Below are 21,701 nucleotides of genomic sequence, written 5' to 3'. Positions count from 1 at the left end.
GAAGAATAAACTTTATGAAAGGCTGATGATATTTTTTTTAATATTTTCAAGTTTGATTTTTCTTATTTTTTTTTTAATATAAAGCTTATATGACTAGTAACCACAAGGATTCTAGTACCCCTGGTCCCTTTGATGATGATTTGCCACAGAAAGACGACTCGTGACATGAATTTGACTGTGGATATGGAATGCTCCAGTGGTGGTACTACCTCTCAGGGTAGTCATCATAAATTGAAAACAAACCATTGTGGGAACACAGTAGATAGTTTGAGGGTGTTGTATGTAAAGCACATTCCATTGGAATGTGACTCTGAGACGCTCTCTGTTTCGTTTGGTAGTTATGGCAAAATAGAAGAGTTGAGGATGAACTTTGATGAAAGTGAGAAAAAATGGGAGGCATGGCTGACTTTTGAAAAACATGAAGCTGCACTCAAAGCCAGCAGCAGTATCAATAACATAACGATTTGCAAAAAGATTGTCAAGGGAGCACTGACCGACAGGGTCCCTAAAAATATGGATACTTACAGACCATCACAATGGTTACAAGAAGCTCAGCCAAATTTGAATGACGATGACACGTTTGAAAGCACACGAAAGCCCCAACCAGATTGATCTGGAAAAAGTTTAGAAAGCTAAGTGGCAAATATGTTCCAACACCAACACCCTATTTGAAAATCATTGGAGACCTTGTCACTAAGCCTAATTATGAAGTTGCTGAAAAACTGGGTGAGCATTTCTCCGAAGTATCGAGTTCCAGGAACTATTCAACTCGTTTCCAGAATATTAGGAATTCAGTCATTTCCCTTAATTTCAATTCTGGAAATGGTGAATCTTATAATTCCAAGTTAACTTTGAGGGAATTAAGGGATGCTCTGTCATCATCTGTATCAGCATCCCCTGGGAATGATAACATTCTTTATAGCATGCTGAAAAATCTCCCAGAATAGGCTAAACCTTATCTCCTTAAAATCTTTAACAAAATATAGGAAACTGGTATTCTCCCCCCTTCTTGGAAGATTGCAATCATTGTTCCCATTAAGAAACCATTGAAAGATCCTCATCTTCCTTCAAGCTATCGACAAGTATCTCTTACAAGTTGTGTATGCAAATTGTTTGAGAAAATGGCGAATTCTAGATTGATGTGGCATCTAGAAAAAAATGGTTTGTTATCATCTGTCCAATTTGGATTCAGGAGAAATCGTTCCACTCTGTACCCACTGGTGAGATTATCAACCCAAATTCAGCAAGGTTTCTCAAAACGCCATAAGACTATAGTAGTCTTCTTCACCTCGAAAAAGCTTATGACACTACTTGGCGTTTTGGTATTATTAAGCGGCTTCATTACATGGGAATATGAGGTAATGTGTTAAATTTCATCAGGTCATTTCTAAGTGATAGACACATTAAAGTTAGAATTGGAAACACCTTGTCTAATGCTTTTGAGCTAGAGGAGGGTGTCCCTCAAGGCAGTGTGTTGAGTGTCACTTTATTTGCTGTGGCTATAAATAGCATTGTTGAATGTGTGTCTCCTCCAGTACAGACATCTTTGTTTGTGGATGACCTTGCTATTTATGTCACTAATTATGATGCTATTGCAGCTTGTAATTTTCTGCAAAAGTCAGTTAATGCAATCAGCAATTGGGCTGATGACAATGGCTTTCGATACTCCCATAACAAAACTGTGGCTGTTCGTTTTACTAAGTGTACTTGAAAGGAAACCATCCCAAATATTAGGCTGAAAGACACACTAATACCATATGAGGAGGAGGTGAAGTTTTTAGGGATGATTTTTGATAAGAAACTAATATGTGGTAGTCATGTTGACTCTGAAAATTAAGGTGAAGAAGTCCCTTAACATTTTAAAAGTAGTTTCAGGTTTTAATTGGGGTGCTGAAAAGAGGTCACTTATACGGTTATATGACTCTTTATGTAAATCAAAGCTTGAGTATGGTTGCCAAGTCTACTCTTCAGCAAGTGCAAGCAAACTTAAGGAGTTGGATGTAGTTCATCATGCTGGTCTGAGAATATGCTCTGGTGCATTTAAAACATCTCCAGTTGAAAGCTTATATACCGACACAGAGGAGCTCATTCTAGATTTACGTCGAGAGGAACTGGGACTGCGGTATATGCTCAAACTAAGACGTTCCCAAGAAAACCCTGCAGCATCTATTCTTAACCAAAACAATCCACAGGAGTTTGCAAATGCTAGAGCATCCAAGCCTTTTCATGTGGGAATTAATGCTGCAGTTGACAGTGCGTCTATTAAAGACCAAAAAATTAAGGCAATACATTGCTCTGAGCTGCCTCCTTGGTTGACCCCAGAACCATCGGTCTGTCAAAAAAATCTGTTAATGTCTAAGAAGTGAAGGCTTGTTTTCTTGATCATGACCGAAAGCATTCGGGTTCTGTTAAACTTTTTACTGATGGATCAAAGGCATCAAGTGGTGTTGGTTGTTACTGTAAAATTCAGAAGATTAACTTGTTAATTTCCATTGATGAAAAAAATAAGCGATAGAATAACTATAATTTTCAGGTGCTATTTGGATTAGGGCATGGAACTTCAAGAGAACAATAGATTTATTCTAAATTAGTGAAGTTCTTAAAGATAAAGCCATTTTCAAATGTTACAGCGAAACTAGAATAGAATAAGTGAAAGAAGCAATGGAAAGCGAGCCAAATCAACGTTAGAATAAAGAAGGGATAATAAACTAAAAGTTTGCACAACTGTTACTGTGCTCGCAACTGTGTGTTTGGCGAACGCTGGGTGAGGAACTGTGAAATGCCATGGCTGATTAAGTTGACACAGTGGGAATTTGGGAAACGAGATTTGTGCCTGATGTTTTCGTAAACATTTAAGTGACACGTGCTTAAAACAATTCCGTCCAGTGAAGTCTAATACGTTTTGTGGGAAACGGCAGCTAAAAAGGTAAGATTGACATTTTTTCGTCATCAACATTTCATGATTGAATTCAAGCAACTGAGACCTAGCCAGCTAGGGCTAAGCTCACCCTCGTCAATTTTGACAGGTTCCCCAATTGGTCCGAAATGGATTAAAAGTGATTGAGCTAATGCAGAGTGAGGGGTCTTGGCTGCCTTAGGCCTAATAGGTAGGCATTTCTGAGGAAATAGGTAGGTATGACCCAACTAGACCCGCCTAACCCTAACCTCGGACGCCTTGACCTACCTAGCCTAAACCTGGCATAGGCTTTGGACTGCATAGGTAGCTAAGCTTTGTACCTAGGATATCTGCGCAGGTCTGCCTTCACCATTTAGGATATACTTTTTTAATCGTACTACCTATTCTACTACTATTTAGGTATTGTTTTACTTTGTTCCATTAGCCTACTAACCTGAATGATATTTTGTTTTAATTTTAAAAGTGAATTACCCAGCCTAGGTAGCCTACATACTAGCTACATGATGGTTAATCATGAATAGGCAGAATTAGGCATAGACTTGGTTTATATTACTTTGCCATTTTGAGTATAGGTATTTATTTTCATTTAAAAAGTGACTTGCAGATTTGGTTTAGGGTAAAAAACCACATGGTACAGGGGTGGACCATGTACGATCAATGTGTACAACCCCAAGAAAAGTACATTATAACGCGTCCTAACTCCGGAGTAGAGGTCTTTAGCTCCATTTCTCACCAACAACAAGTCGCGTCTGATGCCCGTCTCCGATGTCAGGACGCGTTATAATGTACTTTTTTAGGGGTTGTACACATTGATCGTACATGGTCCACCCCTGTACCATGCGGTTTTTTACCCTACATGATGGTTAATCATGAATAGGCAGAATTAGGCCTAGTCTTGGTTTATATTACTTTGCCATATTGAGTATACTAGTTAGGTATTTATTTTCATTTAAAAAGTGACTTGCAGATATGGTTTATATAACTTCAAATAAACATACATGTCCATCTATATAAGGACACTGTTTTGACAAAGAGCGAACTCTAAGGTAAATGACCGAGCAGTGACATAGCCGCCACCTCTCTCGAAACGTGGCCACTTCCTGAAAAAGTGCTTGAATTGTGCCATTATTTCGTAATTGTTCCTACATGATATATATATACCTATAAACCCTCGGTCCTTTACATATGGAATTACTTTTAGCGTGGGCTGGAATTATGGCCGTTAAATTCTTGAACAAGGTGATTAGGCAGTAACTACCATCTGGTAGGTTGGTAGCCCCACCTGCCGGGATGTAAACACTCCACTTTGCTTTTGGGCATCTTCCAATGAGGACGTACCTATGTTTGTGAGCTCTTGCTGACTAGCTGTTGATTACAGTTTACCAGTGGGATCTTTAATTTGTTGTTTTAAATAAATATGTATGTATACGGTTTGATAATAATTAATTGACTTTAATAATTAATATGCAAACACACATTTTGTGATAGCCTTGATAGCCACCTTTCTGCTTTGTGTTAAGGATCCGTGGCAAGAGTGTGCAACACATCATTATTACATAATATTTTCATCCTTTAATGTTAGGACGAGACATGTATTTATCTGAAATTTACGCTTATGCTTTGGAAATTACCGAGGGGAACTTCGGAGGTTTGTCCTTTGTTTTCTCCTGGTATTTCCTCTTCTCCTTCGTCCTTTCGCTAACTATCTGACGAAGATATGGTGTTGGTGTTTGAGGGATCTCTTCTCATTTCTGAGGGCAGTGCCCTTGGATGCAAATGGAGTATCCTTATTACTTTAAATAATTTTTTCTTTCTTTTACAGGCTAACAGCGGTGATAACTGATTACAGCAGTAGTTGGTCGGATATGTCTCCATGTTAGTTATCCTAACCTTGGAATTGTACCTGTGATTCGTAGCATGCTATGATATTGGTCCTTGAGTGTGTGTACTGTTCCCCTGCTGGAAATCATATTCATTTACCACTGCTATCCTGGAGTTTCGTCAATGGACAAAGCCTTCCCCACTGCCCTGTGATTATTAACTATTCCTGCAGATAAATGTACCTCATCCTGTAGAAGAAGTCTTGCAGAATTTGGAGAAGTTGAAGAGGAAGAGAGTTTGTCAAGTGTCGTCATTTTCCTCTTTGGAATCATGATATTTTTCATCAGCCTCCATCCCTTTGACTTCTAAGGCCCCCTGCCAAAGAAGGAGAAGGTAGTCTCCCCCCCTTAAGAAGTCTCATCATGGGACTTTAATTTAAGGGTCTGCCTCCTCAAACTGAGGAGGCAGTTGGGTCTTCCACTGGCTTGCCTGTTCTTTTGGGAATGGGAACTGTCACGCTGTCCCCAGGGCCTAGTGTGGTGGGAGCCGTAGAAGCGCAAACTTCGGTTCGCACTTCTGCTGCTAGAGTTCTGCCCCTAAGACTAGTGCTGTGTCGGGCACAAAAATCTTTGAATTTGCTTGCATCCAGAGTCAGCGATGCTGAGTCCGCTCACCGTCACAACCGTGCACGCAATGAGACCGGTAGGGGGTCCCCCATTCGGTCCTCTTGAGAGGTTTCAGTCTCGACGAGGACTTGAATGCATTGGAGGATGGTACCGGCTCTCTCCAGTCAGGTGCACGCTCAGCCCCACCCAGACGAAGGTCTTGGTGGCAGCGAACGTTTCACCTGCAGTGCGATAGTTTTGTAAACCTCCTTGGGAAAGTGTTTTCTCCAGATGGTAACGCTTTCCTAGACTCGCGTCGCGGCCATCACCGCAGGTTGATGGCTGCCCGTGACTCACTTCTCCTTTTAGTTCCGTTAGCAAGGTGAGCGAGAGCTTCCAGTCTTCCTTACCTATTCCCTCTACTTCCTATGGTTATGCCAGGGGGGTGAGATAAATAGGAGGATCTTGCAGAGTGCTCTCCTTTGGATTCAGCATCGGGGGACTACATTTCTGGAGGGATCTTAGGGTCCTACCAGATGTACATCCACGTCGTTGAGCAAGGATCTTATGTCAAATCCAGTCTTAAATTCTCACATTTAGGACTGGTTTTTATGCTCTTTCCTCCTCGGAAATCGAGGAGGGGCCCCATCCCAATGATCGTTTGACGAAATTTGGGGGTCTCACCAAGTGTTTAAATTCATTGGAATTTTTAGCACTCTCCGAGTGTTTTGGTCTTTTACGATCTACAAACACTTGGTTGAGACGAGAATTACTGATAATTGTTACTACAATACCCGGGAATCTCGCTGGATGCTTGAATTCCTTGGAATTTCTGGCATTCTCAGGGTATTATGGTTTTCTGTAATTTCCAAACACTTTGTCGAGACAGACATCCCTGATAACTGTTATTATGTATGAATAGTGGGAGTCTCACTAAGCCATTTAATTCCTTGGAATTTCAAGTGTTTGCAGAGGGCTTTGGTTTTCTGAGATTTCCAAACACTTGGGCAACGGACATTCCCGATAAGTATTACCATACCCGGGGTCTTGCGGAGCGCCTGGATCCCTTGGTTTCCTTGGCGCTCGCCGACTGCTCGGCTTTATCATATTGCCAAATACCAGGGCGAGACAAGTCTCACCCGATTATTGTCTTACAAGAGTGGTTTTTCTCACTGTGCTTGGGAATTCTTACTAATTCTAATGTTCGATGAGCGCTCACTATTACGAGTGCTTGGATGGCAAGACGAGTACAGATGAGTTCACTCTTCAGTCTGGTTTGGAGTTATGGAGAGATTGGAACTGCATGCAATACCTTCTGGTTGAATGGTCAAGTACCATAGGGTCCAAATGTTAGGAATCCAGCAGAAGTCTGTGGAAGAATATGTAGGGACAATTAGATAGGAAAATCCACTGGTAGAAATATGTAGAGTGAGGGTAGAGTTATGGTACATGAAAGCCAGAAGGAGGTAGAAGTGTGGTAGGAACACACTGCAGCAATAGCAGTTTGGAAAAAGGAGATTAAACATAGGCAGCAGCTTTCCAAAACAGAAAGTTGTAAGCCCCAGTGGAAAATCTGAACTTTGACACCTTAGTGGGTGGTTACGATAGATTAGGACAACCAATTAAATTCCCACAGGGGTGGCACCGGAAGTAGGAAAAGCCACTCAAGAAGTAGAAGGATGTGTCTTAGTAGAAGTTAAGGAGGAGCTTAATTGTAGAAGTTAGGTTGAGACTTCACTTGAGGTCTTAGAGAAGTTCAGTTAAGAACAAAGCCTTATACGGGGAGGCTGTGTTGGTATACTCTCCATTGTTCCTAAGAAAAGAAAAACTCAACCACAAACAAATATAGGAAGGTTATCCCATATAACACTTTACTCCTCAAATGAACCCAAGCTACCGAAGAAAGACTGACTAATCATAAAGAGAAGAGGAGAGAGAAAGAGGAAAAGAATAAAAAGGAAACCCGTATGTACGTGCAACACAGACATGTAGGACAGCAGACACAGAATCCCTCTTATTCTTCTTCTCGGAGCTTTGGCCTCAAAGTAGAACAGTTAATTGGGAAGAAGCGATAGTTCTTTGTTGACGATTACCACACATCATTATGTAATGGTGATCTGCTCAGGTCACTTGGCTCAGCTCGGCTCTACCAGACGGCTTGATCTGCCGATCTGAGTGCTCGGCTCTAAAGAATGAACTCTGCTCTTGATCGGTGCGGCTCCTTGCCATGACATAGCACCCTCCCTTCCCGTGTTGCAGCGAGTTTTCACGGGGTCATCGTCTTTCGTCTTAGTCATCTGACACCTCCTAACCTCACTTTTCAAAGTTTCCATGTCCTAAGAAGAGGAAGGCATTCTCCGCCCCTTAAGAAGTCTCCCTTTGAGACTTCTAAGGGTCTGCACCCTTTCCATAGAGAGGAAGTAATTTGCAGTCTCTTTAGCTCACCTGCCTCTTCCGGAGCGGGAACCTGGACGCTATCCACAAATATGGTGTCTCATGAGCCCCAGGAATTCAAACCCAGGTTCGTTGTCCTGTCTCTGGTTCCAAGGGCGTTGCTCATGGAATAGGGGCTGCGTCGGGTATACTCATGTAAGGTTGTGTCTGAGTATACAACCCCCAAGGGGGGGATCGTACATCCACAGTCAGTGATAGGTAGTCTTCTCTTCATCATGACAATGGCAGGACGAGAGAAAGGACCGAGCCACGTTGGTGGCTTGGACCTACCTGTGAAAGCCAGGAATGGCTATTCTTCACGGAGAAGATAGGTGCGTAGAAGACGCGGCAAGTTCTCTCCAACTTTTACTGCATTTAACTCTAGTCAACTTAAGCTCTCGTTTGCGCCAAACAAAACGGTTGTAGGAATGAATGCTTCGTTTAACAGAGTGAGAACAATGCAAGTTCAGGGAAGAATGGGCAAGAACTGTCAATCCTCCTCTCTTTTTTTTCCCTCTACTTCCTGATTATACAGGGATGAACAAGGAAATAGAGGAATTATGTGGAGTCTACTCCTCAGAGTTCAAACCCGAGAGACTGTTTGTTCCGATACGAATACAAACCATCGGTCCTTTACAATAGGAATGTAACTTGGAGCAGCTGGAATCGGTCGTAAGCTTCGAACAAGGGAGTTCGGTAGTTAACTGCTTGTCCGAAAGTGCGCGCACTGCGCGACTGGGAGGTGAAGATCCACTTTGCTTTCAGCTGTGTTGGTGGATAGATGTGTTCTGCATATCTCTCTGCCCGCTTCTTTGGTGTATGCTTTGTGTTTTCTTCAAACTTGGTTTGCTTGGTGTGTGTGGAAACTGTAAGTACGTGTACTTGTATTTTTCCCAGTGATTATTAATATGGATTCCTATGAATTGGAGCTGTCCCCGCGCCCCCCCATTAGCCGCAGAGTTTGCCCTGGTGTTCCGCTCCTTTCCTGAAGTGGATCGTCATGTATTATGTGCTCGGTGCCGGGGGGCATGAATACTCTCGGGCCGAGCCCTGTGATGTATGTAATTCCTGGTCGGAATAGCAGTGGGTGCTCTACGAGGGTAGGAGGAAGCGAAGTAAGCCTGCCAAGGAGTCCTTGGAAAGCTCTCCGGCAACGCCCTTGGTCACAGACACGTCGTCTTCCTTCCTGCCGCCATCTCAGCTCCCGCGTATGGCTCCTTCCCCTTCGGGGGGGTTTCTTGTTCCTTCTCTTCGCCCGATCCGTCGAGCATAGAGGAGGGGGCGAGATACCCCGACGTACAGTTGTATTCAGGGTCTTCCGTTCGCTCGGGGTGGGGCTTGTCCCCCCCCCCTCCCCCCGTGTGAGAGGTAACCCCTCCTACTAACCAGACCTTTGCCTCCTCAGGTGCTTCTGCTGCGGGTGACGACCTCGGCCAGGTGTGTTCTCGCTAGGTCTCCAGGGCACACCGAGGGTTCATGAGCTGCTGCATCATCTGGCGGGTGCTGCTCCGGTCACCCATGGACCGGTGACCACCACCACCACCACCATTGTCTCGACCCTGAGGTACGCCGCCCCTCCTCACCTGGTCTACACTTGGCATGTGGCTTCGGTTACTCCTTCAGCTGCTGTAAGGGCTCCGATCGCTGGATTTCCGAGGAGGGGCATGCCTCCTCCACCCGGGTTCGTCGCTCTCGCCCCAGCCCCCAACTTTCGGTTCCCTAAGAGTTCGCCCCTGGATCTTCCACCGGTACCCAGGATGTCACTGGCCGCTGCCCCGTCTCCTGCTGTACCTGATGTGCCTGCCGCTCCTGCCATACCTGCTGTGCCTGGACCAGCCCCTGCTGACGTCGTTCCTGCCCCAGTTGCGGGTCCTTCCGGACAGGTGCAGCCGGGCCGTGTTGCTTCGGCAATAGCCCCGGCTCCGTCCTGGATGGAGGACCTGACGTCTGTCCTGAGGGAGCTGACGAAGAAGAAGAGGAAGAAGAGGAAGGTGTCTTCATCGTCTTCTTCGTCGTCGCCTGCTGCCGCCTCTTCCTCTTCGACTTCCAAGGCTTCCAAGCTGAGGAAGAAGAAGGGTGCCTCCTCCCCCCCTAAGAAGTCTCCTTCGGGAGCTTCTAGGGGCCCGTCTCACTCCGGTGGGACGGGGGGTTCTTCCGCTGGTCCTCCTGCTCCTTCGGGAGTGGGGCCTGTCTCTCCTTCCTCAAGGAAGAAGAAGATGGGGGCCAGACGGGTACCGGCTAACTCCGGTACTTCCTCGCCTGGTGCTAAAGGTTCTACCACTACACCAGGTTCCGGCTCAGCCTCTCATTCGCGAGAGGTACCGAGTGAATGGTTTCCTGCGGGCGACCGTACACCCAAGGCTCAGGCTTCCGAGTTTGCTCGGCGCCAGGACCGAGGCATGGAGTGGAAGACTGGCGAGGGTCGCTCAGGTGACTCCCGCCAGGCCAGCGATCGCTCTCGTAGTGATCTGCAGGCTACCAGGGTTGACGTAACGGTCCCAGACCTGCCACGGGCCGAGGCTAGGAAGAGGTCCCCTCGATCGCAGGAACCACCCTTGGCTGGTTCCGGCGGTTTGACGCGCCGTGAGGACAGACACTGCTCCCACCGCGACAGTGGTCTCTGCAGGTCTCCTGACCACCGCACTTATCGGGACTGGGCGGGTAGGGAGACCAGCAGCATCTCCTCTGACGCACGGGACCGGAGCCGCTGTTCTCGGTCCAGCCGCTCTCCCCAGGAGAGCCGCGCGACCAGGCCTGCTGCTCGATCGCCACCGCGGGTTGGCGATCGCCTGCAGCCCCCGAAGCACACAAGTTCTGCCGGTGAGCGAGGGGGGGGCATCAGGTCTTCCTCTCTGATCCCTTCAACTTCCTCGGGTTACACTGGGAAGGGCACGTTCTTAGGACCGACCAGGTCGTACGCGCAAGTGGCAGGAGGAGACCGGGAGGGGTCTGTCGCTGTTCCTCCTTCCGAAGGAGGAGGGTCTCGAGAGGCGTTCTTGTTGGGGGGACTTGACAGTCCAACTCCTCAGGATGCAGTCACTCCCGAGATCCAGAGGACGTTTGCAGAGGTTATTGCGCTGATTCGTCAGCACAACGACCTCAGGGAAGGATCACTGCTCCCACCCTCTGAGCCCACGTCCTGGCTCGAGTCTTTCTGGGGTCTTAAGAAGGAACCCAAGACGACGGTGGGTCTGCCGCGATCAGAGCTGGCCGACTCAGTACTGGGCCAGGTTGACTCACTTGTCTCTGGACAGGAGGGTTTGCTACGATCTGGTAGGTCATCCAAGCTACTTCCCCAGCCTCTACTGCAACAGAGGAGGTTCTACGTGCCTTCAGAGGATCCGATGCCGCCCAAACAGGTTAACCCGGAGCTAGCTACGCTAACTCTGGGGTGTCTCTGCAGCAGCTCCTGTCGGAGAACTTGTGGTTCTCGCAGCAAGAGGCACTTGCACTGGAATCCATCGCCATGGCGGCTTTCCAGGCAGTCTCCTGGTTGGACCTGTGGTCCTTCACGGTGTCCAAGGTCGTGGCCACCTCGGGAAATATCACTCCTGAAGGTGACCCGGCTTTCGAGATGCTGTGCCAGTCTGGAGGTAGAGCCATCTCTTACCTTGCCCACCAGATGGCAAACCTGTGGGCCAACCTGGTACTTCGCGTAGGGACGCAGTCCTCACCCGAGTGACCAGGGTGGCTGGGCGTGAGGCGGCATTGGGTCTTCGTAACGGACCACTGCGGAGTTCCTCCTCTCTCTTCCCAGGAGATATGGTAGACGCTGCGGTGGAACGACGGCGCACCGATGACAGTGACTGTTTAGTACACCAGGCAGTCTCGAAGGCGTCTGGGCAGCCTCGATCGACTGCGGCCAAGCCCAAGAGCTTGGTTAGTGCTTCCTCGGCTGCTAAGACAATCGCATCGTCGAAGCCCCAGGGAAAGACTTCGACTTCTGCCAGGAGCGGTCGCAATCAGCCCTCTTCCCAGCCCTCCTTCCCACGAAGGGGAGCCGGGAAGAAGTCGAAGAGAGGCAGGAAACGCTAGGGACGGCGTTTCCCCTCACCTGCTGCCGGAAGTGGGGGGGTGCCTGGCGAGCCATTGGGCAACATGGCAGCGCTACGGAGCGGAGACCTGGATAGTAGACATCCTTTGGGAGGGTTATCTACTACCCTTCGAGTCTCGGCCACCCCTCACCTCCAACCCGGTCCATCTTCAGACCTATGTTCCTGGAACACCAAAGGACGTAGCCCTTCGACAAGAAGTCCAATCCATGCTGAGCAAGGGAGCTGTGGAGATTGTCAGGGATCGGTCACTGGGCTTCTACAGCCGTCTTTTCCTGGTGGAGAAGTCCTCGGGGGCCTGGCGCCCGGTGATAGATCTCTCTCCCCTGAACCGATTCGTTCGCCAGTCTCGGTTCACAATGGAGACAGCATGTTCCATGCTTGACTCTATCAGGGAGAACGATTTCATGCTTTCAGTGTATTTGAAGGACGCGTATTTCCAGATACCCGACCATCAATCATCCAGGAAGTACCTCTGCTTCATCCTCGACGGGACTGTGTACCAATTCAGGGCACTTTGCTTTGGTCTCTCAACCGCTCCACAGGTGTTCATGCGAGTGTTCACTGTGGTGTCTGCTTGGGCCCACTCATCAGGGATACGTCTTCTGAGGTATCTCAATGACTGGTTAGTCCTGGCGAGCTCCTGCTTGCAGTTGCTACGGGACAGGGATCGACTCCTTGAGTTTTGCAGCAATCTGGGGATCGTGGTGAACTTCGAGAAGGCCGACCTCGAGCCCAAGCAGAGGATGAAGTACCTGGGTATGCTGATCGACACGGTAGCAGGGCGAGTCTTCCCGGCGGACTTGCGGATCAGCAGATTCCGGGAGGCAGCCGACCAGTTCCTGTCTTGGCAAGAACAGTCAGCTCAGCACCTGTCGTTACTCAAGAAATTAGTCCCTCACGGGCGTCTTCACCTGCGGTCTCTTCAGTGGAGACTAAAGGAGAGTAGGTCACAGGCAGGAGACCCACTGTACTTCCCTGTGTCCCTCACGGAGGAGGTGAGGCAGAGGCAGGACCTAGCCTGGTGGCTGGACGACAGGAACCTCTTAAGAGGAGTGCCTCTCCGCACTCCCCCCCCCCCCCCCCCACCCCCGGAGATGTTGCTGTTTTCAGACGCGTCTACCGAGGGATGGGGCGTACACCTGGAGGAGTTGCTGGCTGCAGGAGTGTGGGATCATCACGACAAGCACCTTCATATCAATGTCCTGGAGCTCAAGGCAGCGTTCCTCGCTCTCCAAGAGTTCCAGGACTGCTTGATGGGACACTCGGTGGTGTTGATGTGCGACAACACCACGGTAGTGGCATACGTCAACAAACGGGGGCCTAGTGTCCCTCCTGTTGCACCAGTTGACGCTGCAGGTGCACGAGTGGGCTGTGGCTCACTCGGTCGAGCTGTCAGCCTGCTACATTCCAGGCAAGAGGAATGTAGTAGCAAACAAGCTCAGCCGTCAGGATCAGGTGATACGGACCGAATGGTCCCTACACCCAGACGTGGCGGAAGGCTCTTCAACCTGTGGGGGCGTCCAGTAGTGGATCTGTTCGCCACCCGGCACAACAGGAAACTTCAGGTTTTCTTCTCAGCCTTGCCGGATCCATGGGCAGCTGCAGAGGACGCTCTTCAACACCCTTGGGACAACCTCTTCGCCTACGCCTTTCCCCCGTTCTGCCTGATTCGCAAGGTGATCAGCCAAGTGCTGGCCACCCCGAATCCCAGGATGATCCTGGTGGCTCCGGCCCCAGGCCATTGGGTACCCAGACCTGCTGGCTCTGCTTGCAGAAGCACCGAGAAGGATTCCCCCTTGGCACAACCTTCTCGTCCAGCCACACGTGGAACGGTACCACCAGACAGTTCAGTCTCTACATCTTCACGGCTGGCTGTTATCCACCATCTCTTGTGAGCGAGAGGCTTTTCTTGCCGAGCAGCAACAGAGATGGTTGGGTACGTCAGACAGTCCTCTGCAGCTGTGTACCAGGGAAAGTGGGCCGTCTTCTGTGGTTGGTGTCGTAGACGGGGTCTATCTCCTCTCAGAGCCACTCTTCAGCAGGTAGCGGATTTCCTCGTGTTTCTTCGCTGAGACAAGCTCCTCTCTGTCCCCACAGTCAAAGGATATAGAGCCGCCCTGGTCCTAGTCCTGAAACTGAGGGGAGTGGATATCTCGAATTCGTTCGAGATCTCCTTGCTAATGAGGAGCTTTGAGAGGTCTCTTGCCCACCCAGGGAACTCAGGCCCCCGGGGTGGGATGTAACTCTCGTCCTTAGGAGTCTGACTCGAAGGCCCTTCGAGCCACTCCGAGAGTCGTCAGGCAGGTATCTGACCCTCAAGACCCTCTTCTTGCTGGCCCTGGCATCGTCGAAGAGAGTAGGGGAACTTCATGGTCTTTCCTTCGATGTCAAGCATACCAGGGGATGGGGATCTGTGACGCTCGATTTCGTCCTGAACTTCGTCGCTAAGACTCAGAATCCTTCGGTCCCTGACGACCAGTTCGAGTCTTTCACAATCCCCTCCCTAATGGACTTCACTGAATGATACGGATGAGATGCTGCTTTGTCCTGTGAGGGCGCTACGGCGTTATCTGAAGAGAACTCTGCACCTCAGGCCTGAGTGTCGACGCCTCTTCGTTAGCACCTGGGTGACCAAGAAAGAAGTATCCAAGAACACCCTTTCTTTCTGGCTGCGTGAGGTGATCAGGAGGGCGTACGAAGCTGATGGTAGCGACGACATCCGTACCCTTCGTCCGAGAGCCCACGAAGTCAGAGATATTGGTCCTTCCCTTGCGTTCCGCAAGAACTACGTGGCGGAGGTCCTGAAGGCAGGGGTCTGGTCTAACCAGACCACCTTCACCTCCTTCTACCTTCGGGATATTGCCCACAGGTCCTTGGACACTTTTTCCTTGGAACCCGTGGTGGCTGCTCAACACGTTGTGTAGCTTACCCAGCATCCGAGCGGACGGAAAAGCATTGCATCCTGGTGTGACTGCATGAATGGATGAGTGAATGAGAGTGTGACTGGCTTCTCTTCCTCATCTTTTTCTCCCCCTCTACCTGTGGGCAGAGGGACGTGGTCGTCACTACGCTGGAGCAAGAAACGATGCAGGTGAGCTACTCGACCGAGCCCCATCCTATCCCTTTCAGTAGGGATAGGAGCGAATATCCGCCACTTCCCCCAACAAGGGGGGGAAGTGGAAGCCAACAAGAGACAAACCCATGACTTCATATTTCCTCTTGCATAGGAACAAGTTCTTGCTTGCTAGTTTTAAGAAGTACACTTGCCTCCCTCTTATTACTTGGGTCCAGAGGTCTTGCAAAAGAAAAAATGCATGGAAATTTATAGAACTAAAAAGTAAGATAGAAAATGCAGAACAAAAGATTATACAATCAAAAGAAAATGAAAAACGGGACTTGGAAGAAAAAACCCTATTGTACTCATATTGAACTCGTATGCAAACTATTGTTTTTGTACATGAACTTCCCTGCCAGATATATACATAGCTTACGACTGACATCACGACAGAAAATTTAAAACTCGCGGCACACGCTACAGGTAGGTCAGGTGATCTACCTTACCCGCTGCTGGGTGGCGGGTGTAAGAACCAATCCCCCTTTCCAGCTAGATTTTCTCTGTCGTCCGGCTTGACAGCACCTGTTGTTAAGTCCTCTCGATAGTGGATTTATTCTCGTTGCCGACGATTCTTGGATTGACTATTTTGGTGAAGTACCCTTTGTCCGTTGGCTTGGCATACGCTATTTTGGATCGTTTTTTGGATTGTTCTTTGCTTTGTTCCTATAATGGCTGATTCTGAAATTAAGAAATCTTGTATGTTTAGAGTATGTTCGAAGAGTGAATGTAAGGTGAGGCTTCCTAAAGCTTCTGTAGACCCTCACAGTGTATGTATGAGTTGTAGAGGGAATGAATGTTCCTTCTCTAACCCTTGTAAAGAGTGCGAAAGGTTGGATGAGGACGGTTGGAAGTCTCTTTCTTCCTACTTAAGGAAGTTAGAGAAGGATAGGGTGCATAAGGCTTCTTCTAGGAGCTCAAGTAGGTCGCATGTTAGCGAACTTGATGTTGAGAACCCGATCGTAGACGTAGTTCCTTCTCCTGTTTCAGCCCCTGCTCCCAGCTTTGAACCCGAAGATTCTTGTTCGGAGATGGCTTCTTTGGGAGCCGCAGTAAGGAGTAATGAGAGCAAAGTACGCTCTTATTAAGGTAAGAGTGACAGTGCAAGTGAACAGTGCAGTGCCCCTAGTGCAGTGGAGGGTGCGTCTGACCGGCTCACTAACGCTTCCAGGCCTAGACCTCTTCCAGACTCCCAGACCCAGTGGAGGAGGAAAGTCGAAAGCCGCAGGAAGGTTAGGGAGAACCCCCACCGGTCAGGCGTCCTCTCGGCAGTTCCTGTTGCTTGTTCCCAGGCTGCCTTGGATCGAGCCAAGAAGGAAGTGTTGCGACAGTGTTTCTTGTCGTCTTCGTCGCCTTCTCCTAAGCGTAGATGGAGCGCTTCGGAGTCCTCTCGCCCTCTCAAGAGAACTTGGAAGGAACCTTGCGCCCTTCCTTCCAGCCCCGAATCCTTCTCAGAAGAGCCGGAGATCGAGCGTAAGAGAGCCAGGAGATCTCAAGAATCCTCTTCTCCTTTCCGCACTCGGGCCTCTCCTCCAGTCAAAGAGTTTGAAAGATCGCCAGCGCGCATCTTGGCCGGCCTGCAGGCGCAGATTTCAGCTTTAGCCAACTCTTTAGTAGGGAGTTCTCGCCGTCGGAAGGACATCTCACTCCCTGTGAAGAAGTCGAAGAAGGACACTGCGGATTTCTCGCCTCCTTCAGGAAGAGTTCAAGAGTCTCGCAGCAGAGCCTCTTACATTAAAGAGAACCTAAGAGATCGCTCTCCGAGCAGGCGCTCCTCTCCCACCAGCAGACGTAAGGACCTTGACAGGCGTTCTTCTCCGGAATACCGCTCTCCTAGTTGTAGGGAGGATAGATTCGCTTCTAGTAGGCGCCACTCACCGAAGAATCGCTACACCTCTAGCAAGCGTCAAGAGCTTGACAGGCGCCAGGAATCTCGTACTCACCAGGATCGTAGTAGGCGCTCTTCGCCTGGAAGCCGCTCTCCTTTGGACAGGCGCACGGAGACTAGTAGGTGTTTTTCCCCAGAATTTGTTTCTTCGCCAGAGATTCGTTCGCCTTCTCTCAGACACAGAGAAGATAGTAGGCGCCTAGAGCCTAGCAGGAGACAGACAAGACAATCTCCTCCTTGTGAACGCTCTCGGTCGGACAGGCACTCAGAACCTCGCAAATGCTTTGCGTCTGATAGGCGCTCTTCTTCGGAAGACTTTTTTCCTCGTGACAGGCGCCAAGAGCCTGACAAACGCTTAGAACCTGACAGACACCAAGAGCCTAGCAGGCGCAAGGAGCCTGATAGGCGCTCTCCTCCTACTAGGTGCTCTTCAGTTGACTCGAACAAGGATATGGACAGGCGCGCCTCCTCTAGCAGGCGCTCCCTTAGTAGGCGCTCTCCCAGTAGGCGCTCTCCCAGTAGGCGCTCTCCCAGTAGGCGCTCTCCCAGTAGGCGCTCTCCTAGTGGGCGCTCTCCTAGGAAAAGCTCTCCTCCAGACAGCCGATCTTCCAAACAACGTCATTCTTCGGAAGAAGGACATAGTGCTTCCGGGGAAGATTTGCCAAAGGATTCTTCAGGTTCCTGTTATAAGAGATTGACTGAACCCCTCTTGCAAGAATTTGGGGAGTCTCTTTCGGCGGTTGCCCCTCCGTCTCCACCTTCCTTATTTTCAACGGCCAAGACTACGAAGACGTCGTCGGTGGTGAAGATGAAACCTACGGTGTCAATGAAGAAGGCGCTTAAGAGCTTTGATGATTGGCTGGTCTCTAAGGAAGAGAAGGGAAAGACCGTTTTTCTCTTCCCACCTTCCAAGCTTACGGGAAAGATGGGATTCTGGTATGAGTTGGGGGAGCCTTTGGGTTTGACTCTTCCAGCTTCTGCAGACTCGGACTTCTCTTCATTGGTGGATTCCGCGCGTCGCTCGGCGCTTAATTCTGCAAAGACGACGTGGGGAATGAGCGAACTCGACCACCTTCTGAAGGGAATGTTCCGGGTCCTAGAAGTGTTTAACTTCCTCGACTGGACCCTCGAAGTCTTGGCAAAGAAGACGAGGGATCAAGAGTCTCTGTCACCGGAGGATTTACATTTAGTCCTGTCTTGCATGGACAAGGCAGTGAGAGATGGTTCTGGAGAGATAGCTTCGCTTTTCGGGGCCGGAGTTGTTAAGAAAAGGGCAGTTTTCTGCTCCTTTTTAACCAAGGCGGTGTCTCATGCACAGAGATCATCGTTGTTATACGCTCATCTTTCCCCGCAACTCTTCCCCAAGAAGATCATTAGTGATATTTCCAGCGCTCTTTCAGCAAAGGCGACGCAGGATATGTTGGCTCGTTGAGCGAGAATTCCTAAGGCTTCCTTTCAGCCTAAGTTGAAGAAGGAAATGTCGAGCAAGCAAGAGCCCTTTCGAGGAGGCCCTTCTTCCCGCGCTTCTTCCTCCAGAGTAACAAGACCTCCTAGAAGAGGAAGGACCTTCTCTCGATCGATCAGAGCCAAGAAATAGTACTTGTGTCCTCCAGACTGCAGTAGGTGCCAGACTGCTAAGTTTTGCAGACGTCTGGGCACAGAAGGGGACGGACAACTGGTCCCTCTCTATAGTAAAGAAATGATACCTCATTCCCTTCGTTTCGAGACCACCTTTGACCACTACGCCAAGGGAATTGGTGGCCAGGTACAAAGACCCTCACATGAATCAAGCCCTTGCTCTAGCAGTAGAGCTTATGCTGGAGAAGGAGGCGATAGAGATGGTGAAAGACCCTCTTTCCGCGGGTTTCTACAACCGTCTTTTTCTTGTGCCCAAGAACTCAGGAGGATGGAGACCGGTTTTGGACGTGAGCGCCCTGAATGTCTTTGTGAAGAAGAGGAAGTTCACGATGGAGACGACATCCTCAGTATTAGCGGCCCTTCGTCCCGGGGACTGGATGGTGTCACTAGACCTTCAGGACGCTTACTTTCATGTGCCGATCCATCCTTCTTCGCGCAAGTTCCTAAGATTCATGTGGAAAGGGAAAGTGTTCCAGTTCAGGGCTTTGTGCTTCGGCCTCTCCACAGCCCCTCAAGTCTTCAAAGGGCTGATGAAGAACGTAGCCCAATGGCTTCATCTCGAAGGAGTGAGGGTGTCCCTTTACTTGGACGATTGGCTGATCAGGGCCAAATCGAAGGAAAAATGTCTGGAGGACCTTCACATTACATTGACTTTAGCAAGTTCTCTGGGTTTGTTGATAAACTTCGAGAAATCACAGTTAATCCCCAGCCAAGATCGTATCTATCTGGGGATTCGGATTGTTTCTCAGGTTTTTCGTGCGTTTCCATCCCTGGAAAGGATAGCACGTTGTGCAGAGAAGGTCGCAACCTTTCTAGAGAAAGATGTATGCACAGCGAGGGAGTGGATGAGTCTGTTGGGGACACTCTCCTCGCTGGAGCAATTCGTTTCTCTAGGGAGGTTGCACCTCAGACCCCTCCAGTTCTTTCTAAATCGGAACCGGAACCGAGGTGCTCTGGATCTAGATTTCGTCTTCAAGATCTCGAACGAGATAAAAGAGGATCTCCGTTGGTGGGCAGACCCTCTTCTCTTTAAGGAAGGCATTTCCTTACGCTTGAAGAACCCCGACCTAGTGTTATTTGCAGACGCATCGGACAAAGGTTGGGGAGCGACTCTAGGCTCCAGAGAAGTGTCAGGCACCTGAGTGGGGCAACAGGTGTCCTGGCATATCAACAAAAAAGAACTGATGGCGATTTGGTTGGCCCTCAAGGAGTTCGAGCCCCTCGTCCAGAAGACTTCAGTACAGATCAACTCGGACAACACCACAGCCCTGGCTTACATTCGGAAACGGGGGACTCTCACTTCTTCCCTGTACGAAACAGCAAGAATGCTCCTCTTGTGGTCGGAGGAAAGGGAGATAAGTCTCCTCACCAGGTTCGTACAGGGAGAAAGAAATGTCAGAGCAGATCTGCTCAGCAGAAGAAACCAAGTCCTTCCCTCAGAATGGACTCTACACTCGGACGTATGCCAGGAGCTGTGGAAGATCTGGGGCAGACCTCATCTGGACCTCTTCGCAACTTCCAGGAACGCGAGGATAGACCTGTACTGCTCATCGATTTCAGACCCGAAGGCAGTATCGGTAGACGCGTTTCTGATGGACTGGACGAACTTAGACCTTTATGCGTTTCCCCCTTTCAAGATTCTAGGGGAAACTCTAAGGAAATTCTCAGCATCAGAAGGAGCAAGGATGACCTTGATAGCTCCATTCTGGCCCGCCCAGGACTGGTTCACAGAGGTACTGGAATGGTTGGTAGACGTTCCAAGATCCCTGCCACTAAGAGTCGATCTGCTCAAACAGCCCCACTTCGACAGGTTTCACAAGAACCTCCCCGCTCTCAGTCTGACTGGATTCAGACTATCAAGAGTCTGGTCAGAGCTAAGGGTTTTTCGGCAAAGTCTGCAAGAGCAATTGCCAATGCACGTAGACCTTCCACCACCAGGGTCTACCAGTCGAAGTGGGATGTTTTTCGACGTTGGTGCAGGAATCAGAACGTTTCCTCCTCCAGTACCTCTGTGACTCAGATAGCAGACTTTTATATTTTCCTGAGGGAAAAATGCGGTCTGGTAGTCTCGACGATTAAGGGCTACAGGAGTATGCTATCTTCTGTGTTCAAACACAGGGGATTAAACATCTCTGAAGACAAGGATCTACATGATTTAATCAAGTCGTTTGAGACCGCTAAAAGGAACTCTTGTTTAACCCGAAGCTGGAACCTGGATGTAGTGTTATCGTTTTTGAGGTCCTCGAGATTCGAACCTCCCCAATCAGCCTCTTTCAGAGACCTTTCTATGAAGACCTTGTTTCTCTGCGCTTTAGCTTCTGCTAAGAGAGTCAGCAAACTGCAAGCTCTAGAAGGAGATGTTGGGTTCCAAGGAGACTCAGCTGTTTGTTCGTTTCTCCTGTCTTTCTTGCCCAAGAATGAAAACCCATCTTCCCCTTGGCCTAGGAGCTTCGAGATAAAAAGCTTATCCTCTTTAGTTGGAGTAGAAGAGGAGAGGACTCTTTGCCCTGTAAGGAGCCTAAAGTTTTATCTCCAGAGGAAGAAAAGACTTGGGGCTAACTCAGACAGCCTATGGTGTTCTGTAAGAGACCCCAGTAGGCCTTTATCAAAGAATGCCCTGTCATTCTTTATTAGAAACCTTGTTAAAGAAGCCCACGCATCTTGTAACCAGGATCAGTATAGACTTCTTAAAGTCAAGGCGCATGAGGTAAGGGCCATCTCGACGTCTTTGGCTTTCAAGAAGAATATGTCCTTACAAAACCTCATGAAGGCGACTTTTTGGAGGTGTGAGTCAGTCTTCGCCAACCACTACCTGAAAGACGTAAGAATTACGTATGAGAAGGGCTTTGGGTTAGGCCCGTATGTATCGGTGGATTCAGCGCTGGGGCAGGGAGCTGAAGCATATCCTTTTTAAATATTTTTTCCCTTATTGTATTTGTATTGTGTTTTTTGGTTGTGGGAAGGAGGATGCAGGAGGCACCTCCTTCTTTCGTAGTTCTAACATTTGTGTTTTGGTTAGGTGATCGGTTTGTGCTTGAAGCTCCTTGCATTGGTAGTGGACAGGCTCTGTCATTTAAGTGGGTTGATCCCCTTTGACAAGACCCTAACTGGATTCTACCAAGTAAGCGGAGTCAGTTCCCATTGGTAGACCCAAAGAGTTTTTCAGCTGTAGGTCACGCCCTCGCTGTACCTCTTCAGCAGAACGCAGACTTTAAGACAGTAACTATGAAGT

The 21,701-nt window shown here is 49.0% G+C and overlaps 1 protein-coding gene across 1 annotated transcript in view; it reads left to right on the top strand.

The window, feature by feature from the left end:
- Positions 1–2,747: 2,747 nt before the first annotated feature.
- LOC135195686 (transmembrane protein 268-like) overlaps positions 2,748–21,701 on the top strand; it is a 779,026-nt gene continuing 760,072 nt past the window's right edge. Inside the window, exon 1 of the mRNA XM_064222077.1 lies at positions 2,748–2,926. The gene's annotated coding sequence lies outside the window, so the exon portion shown is untranslated. The remainder of the gene's footprint in view (positions 2,927–21,701) is intronic.

Source organism: Macrobrachium nipponense, chromosome 16, assembly GCF_015104395.2.
Source record: "Macrobrachium nipponense isolate FS-2020 chromosome 16, ASM1510439v2, whole genome shotgun sequence".
Lineage (NCBI taxonomy): Eukaryota > Metazoa > Arthropoda > Malacostraca > Decapoda > Palaemonidae > Macrobrachium > Macrobrachium nipponense.
The sequence above is the reverse complement of the archived record's forward strand: the minus strand, read 5'-3'. Positions and strand labels throughout refer to the sequence as shown.